At 34.5% G+C, this 5,912-nt stretch overlaps 1 long non-coding RNA gene across 4 annotated transcripts; it reads right to left on the reverse strand.

The window, feature by feature from the left end:
- Positions 1–3,521: 3,521 nt before the first annotated feature.
- Positions 3,522–5,508, reverse strand: LOC149593700 (uncharacterized). 4 transcript variants are annotated; one of them, XR_016379519.1, is made up of 5 exons: positions 5,140–5,508; positions 4,218–5,062; positions 3,990–4,138; positions 3,810–3,908; positions 3,522–3,704 (listed from the first exon to the last, which is right to left on the reverse strand). It is a non-coding gene; the product is annotated as an uncharacterized LOC149593700 (long non-coding RNA). The 4 variants fall into 4 exon arrangements; XR_016379518.1 differs by having other exon boundaries at positions 4,218–4,639; positions 4,699–5,508; XR_016379517.1 differs by having other exon boundaries at positions 4,218–5,508.
- Between the last annotated feature and the right edge of the window lie 404 nt (positions 5,509–5,912).

The raw sequence follows: 5,912 nt of genomic DNA on the forward strand, positions 1-5,912 counted from the left end.
AAAACTTTGGTTAGGGCTAAAATGTACTATTATGAGTAAAGTCTCATAGTTATGGATTAGCCAGGACGTTGTGGGTGACAATGAAGGGACCTGTTGCTAATACGCGCGAAAATTTAAACTTCAAACTAGCCTTATAATTAGTTGTTACCGGCTTTTCTACCAGTATTATATGGTTAATTTAATTTCCTGTGTTCCAATAAAATTCTTCTTAGACTATAATTTTTCTTCTGGTTTTATATAGGATCATTATTCACCGGTTTTTTTTTAATTTTATTTTGTAAAAATCATTAAAATTCCATTGTTTTAAAATTATTAAAATTACATTGTTTTAAAATTATAAAAATTACATTTTTTTTAAAATTATTAAAATTACATTGTTGTAAAAAAATTACATTGTATTAAAATTAGAAAAATTACTAAATCCGTTTTCTATTAATCATTTAAATTTGGTCTATTATTCCAATTTCTTAATTCATACGCGGGGGGGGGAATGGTGTGCAGTTTTATAATGATTTACACCAATTTTATATATTAATTCAACATTAGTTAATCATTGTAATGTTTAATAAAACATGTTCTTAAATATAATGTGTTTCTAATGATTAATTAGAAAACTACAATATCTTTGATATTCAACACAAAAATTTGAGTAGAAATGTTATATTTGTTTGTATCGTTAAGCTTATAGGAAATCCATCATGAACGTCATGCGTAATTTCCAAGCTATAATGTGCTTTTTACTACCGTTAAAAACTTAAAATTGCATTTAAAATAAAAATTTATTTAATTGATTTCATTCCGTGTGGTGGCACTGAGTATAAAACTAACTGGGAACTCAATAAACCGCAATAATTTTTACCTTGAATGAAGAATTTTAATGTAAATAATGCAAATGTAAAATGTTATTAAATGAAATAATCTATACAGTTCTGTTTGTCATAATTTCCCTTGAAAAGTTATCGCCAAAGTTTCGGCAGCGGAGGTGTAACCTTTACAGCTTATATTAATGTGTCGTAGCTGTCACAGAAAACAATGTAGTAATTGATTCATCTACCAGTAAGATTAATGATTAATTTGTTTATAATTTATTTTAACCTACCTACAGTAATCTTAATGACTGGCTTTTATCCCAAATAAGTGAAGTTGATGTTGCCTATCGTATAACAACAACATCAACATGATTATCATAACGCTATTTTGACCGAGGCTTAGCGAAATTCCTTAAACAGCGTTATAAAATAAAAAGCCTGATCAAAAAGTGGGGGGACCAATTTATTATTTAGGACACTAGGGGAGACACTGGTCCCAAGGACTAGTTTAAAAATTATCCTTACTTCCCAGACAGATCGAGAGTTCCCTAAATAGGGAGCTAACCAGACTTAGAAATAGCACACGTCCACTGGTCCAAAACCAGTTTATTAATTGCTTGGACTAGTTTTTTAATTCAAAAAGTGGGGGTTAACTGGTCCTGCAAATCTATAGGAGAACAAAGGCTGGGACCACTCCGGAGACCAGTTTATTATTTAGGACACTAGGGGGGTCACTGGTCCCAAGGACTAGTTTAAAAATTATCCTTATTTCTAAGTCTGGAGCTAACAGCTGGCAAGGGGGAAGAGATAGTCTGACGTCACGCAGCCCCCTTCTGGTTGGCATTTTTGCGCGTAGAATACTGTTTCCAACCGTTAGGGGGATGAAACTACACTAAGAGATAGAAGGGTGTGACGTTTCAGGGTCAGAACTGTTAGCTCCCTATTCTCCTATTACCAAACAACCAATCAAAAAAGGAATTTAAGTGCCCTTTATGACGTCGTAACTGGGAAAACAAGATTGCTGGTATCAGGGTGGGAAATAAGGATTTTTTTAAACTGGACATTGGGCCAGCGATCGCTCTAGCCCAAGGTCCTTAAAATCGCAAAGCTCTATTTGCATGACCACTGACCAGGGCGCGTCGTCTGCTAAATTGAAGAAGTGGATAATTACAATATATTAGCTAATGTCTGGACTCTGGAAACCTTTGAATTTTCTTAGTGGTCCTGTGGACCACTGACCCCCTGCGATTTAATTTTTAAACTGATCCACGCAATTTTTAAACTGGTCACTTGCCCTGTGCCAACGCCTTATTTCCCACGCTGGCTGGTATTTCGCGGTTGGTTTTCACCAGGCTGGGAAATAGCACACTTCCTCTGGTCCAAAACCAGTTTATTAATTGCTTGGACTAGTTTTTTAATTCAAGAAGTGGGGATTACTGGTCCTCGGGACCAGTTTATTAATTGCAAATCTATTGGAGAGCAAAGGCTGGGACCAGTCCGAAGACCAGTAAATGATTTCAGACACTAGGGTGTCACTGGTCCAAAGGACTAGTTTAAAAAATATCCCTATTTCCCAATCTGGTTTTCACCTATAGGATCGGCAACTCCCTATCTCGAACCAGGGCTGGAAATAAGAAAAAATTCTTATAGGACATGCGTCCAGTGACCCCCTGTTTGACTTGAAAATTTATAGGACATTGCCCACTGGAGTGTGAAAAATAGCGTCGAATCTCCATAGTCAAGCTATCAAAACTTCTGAAAATTTATTGGTCATACTGTCCAGTGACCCCCTTATTTTACAAAAAAATTATGGGACATTTTAAAATTTTATTGGACAATGTCCAGTGTCCTGTGCTTATTTCCGGCCCTGTCTCGAACGAGAGCTTAATCTGTATATACTCTGTTACAGCATCGGTTGTCAGCACTCGCAAAGCTAGATTACAAAGAGACTTAGATTTGTACGTGCTGTCAAGAGGCGAAAAACGTCTGATCTTCAGGATTTAAAATATCCGGGAGTTTTTTGCAGACTTAGAAATAGCACACGCCCACTGGTCCAAAACCAGACTAGTTTTTTAATTCAAAAAGTGGGGGTTAACTGGTCCTCGGGACCAGTTTATTAATTGCAAATCTATAGGAGAACAAAGGCTGGGACCACTCCGGAGACCACTAGGGGGGTCACTGGTCCCAAGGACTAGTTTAAAAAATTTCCTTATTTCTAAGTCTGGTTTTTTGTCTCGAGTGCATGGACCTGTAGGTGTTAATTTACCTACAGCCTACTACACGTATTTGAAACTTTCAAATACGTGTAGTAGGCTGTAGGTAAATTAACACGCATTTGAGACTAAGGCCTAGAGGTCCGTGCACTCGAGGTAAAAAACTCGCGGGTATATTATTAAATTGTAAGCATTATACTTCTTTCACCCTTCAACCTAAATTTATATTACATTATCCATTTTTGTTCTCGTATTACTCTACTCCTTTATTGTCTTTCCGCAAATTGCCTAATGTATTGAATTCCGATGATCACACATACGTCATATTGTTGACTTTGTGAACAACACATTCAATAAATAAATTATTGACACTGACATAAACGAATTATTTACACTGGCATAAATGAATCATTTATACTGAAAATAATGAACAAACATGTATACTGACATAAATGAATCATGTCATGAATGAATGAATGAATGAATGGAGTCATTTAGCTACTGTTGTCTAATATTAATAATATCTATTAAAAATTGTCAATTTATTTATAAATTAGCGTTAACAATTTTGTCCACATAACAAATTTCCACACATCTCAAATAAAAAAAAAATTTCTGTTAGGGTTAATTTAACCCGACAGCACTAGATGCTGCGCTAACCTTGGCAAAATAAACTGTTTTTCTGCAAATCAATAATTTTACAACATTAGGAACATTGGTTTTTTTTAAACTGAGTTATGGGCAGTGACTGGACACGCAAATAATTTATTTATAATTAAATTTTTACCTAATAACAAATGTTGGGCATTAAATACTGATTTCAACATTCCATTATTCGTTGTTCAGAAAACTATGTTAACGCTAACGCAGAATTTTCTCCACCAAACTGATGGAAGTATTTTGTTGAAATAAAAGAAAAATACTAGCAGCATTCTAGGAAATTATTTACTATTTTTTATTTACTCACAATAGTCTATTTGGTTAGAAACCATTGTTCGTTGGTTGGCTCGCGTTAAGTGGCGTCGTACCAAACTGAACTTCATCCATCAAGCGTTACATTCATACAATCACAATTAATAAATCTTGTTAAAAGCGTGTCAATTAAAGCACTTTGAGCTAAAATTATAATAAATGAGGACTATTAGTTAACAAAGTAAGGTCTGCAATCATTACTTATAAGGTGTGCAGTCATTACTTATTTCATTGGAAAATCGCCGTTAAAGGCAGTGCTATTTCTTGTGTTTAATAGTTTACCATGTAAACAAAGATGTTACGTTGGTTGTTCTGTAGTAAGCGTGGTCTTTCAAAAAGCATAATCTAATTAAATATTTCAATTATTTGGGTAGAAATGCCATTTTTTAATTAATACAATGGAGATATGAAAATAGCCGTAACGGATAAAAGCAGATGTGTACTAAAGAATACGACTACATGGTTTTTTCTACCCTGATTTGAGCAAATTAGATAACGGTATCCTGAATTAACTAGCGCTACTGTTACCTATGTTGACGAAATAAACAAAGCATAAAATCATAGCATAAATTACGACTTCGAAGTTAGGAACAGAGGATATCCTAGGCTCCTAGCACGGTGCTACGGAAATTGTTTTGACCAAGGCTTAGTGAAATGAAATAGATTAATTTACAATAATTTTCAAATTTAACGATAATTCTTACCTTAAGCGTTTAATATTTAAATAATATTAAGTTTTAGCAACTAAAAATACTAAAATTAGACCAAATTACTATCCCAAAGCTTCACAAAGTTTATAAACGCTATTTAAGGCGACGATTTAGACTCGAGTCTTTGATGGCGTCGCCGACTTAAGCTATCGCCGTTTCAACGTCACGGCGGCTGCGCGGCATTTTTAAAGCCGTCTTATCCCGCTCTCTATAGGCCATTTCATCCAAAAAGCATTATGAAGAAACTCTCAAATTATTATGAGGCAACTAAACGTTAAAATACGCCAATTTTGGTCGCGCTGATATTTTCTAGTAAATTAGCGTATCCATGATATAAAATCGCAAATCGAGTTATGTTCTAAATGTTATCAAAATTAATACTTAAACTTAATTATTTTCCATGAAAATCGCTTAGCGGAATGAGAAATGTTCTACCTTTCATTTAAGACCGTTCCCAAAACTAACAAACGTATAGATTTTCTAACATCGAATTAACCGGACGGTTCTTTTTCAAAAATTTCCCATGTTATTTCTATGGGAAAAATTCCTGTTTTTCATAAAAAGCTGTGATGAATTTTATGGAAATGAAAACCACCCTTAGCAACTTTATTTTTTATAAGAAAATCTAATGGATGGATCTTTTTGAAATTTTAACCACATATTTAGGGCCCGAACTGTAGTTCTGTGGATTTTTTTCAAAACAGTAAACTTAATACAAAAAAAGTTACATCCAATCAAAAAACCACCCTTATACATTAAGGGCAGTATGAAGTCTTATCTAAGAGAGCTACCGCTCTCTCAGAATAATATCGTCTTGCACTTGGTTATATTTAGTAAATTACCATTTGATTCCATCCAAAGTTTTTAAATTTCATTATAGGTTCACTATGCGGCATAATCACACGTTGCGGGTCGTGTACCCTACATTCACGCACGTGATTATTGTGAACTGTTTCGGTGGCGCTTCTTTTCAAACAATATCGGCAGTAGAATGATTGGTGACAATGTTTCGTGAAACCGTTAGACAATCGGGTAAGGTGGCGACTTAACACGTAGTGTTTTGACTTCCCATTGGAAACCAAGAGAAGATCAATTTGTCTAGATTCGTGCACTTTATTTTCGCTAACGTAGCTCGGAAAATATCCTTTTTCGTACGCGAAAATATTCACTGATAAATTATTAACCTCCTCAAACCGTTTAAGTTTAAA

This window comes from Phalangium opilio, unplaced genomic scaffold (genome assembly GCF_054372755.1).
Source record: "Phalangium opilio isolate 3A_F unplaced genomic scaffold, DU_Popi_V2 ptg000487l_1, whole genome shotgun sequence".
Taxonomy (NCBI): domain Eukaryota; kingdom Metazoa; phylum Arthropoda; class Arachnida; order Opiliones; family Phalangiidae; genus Phalangium; species Phalangium opilio.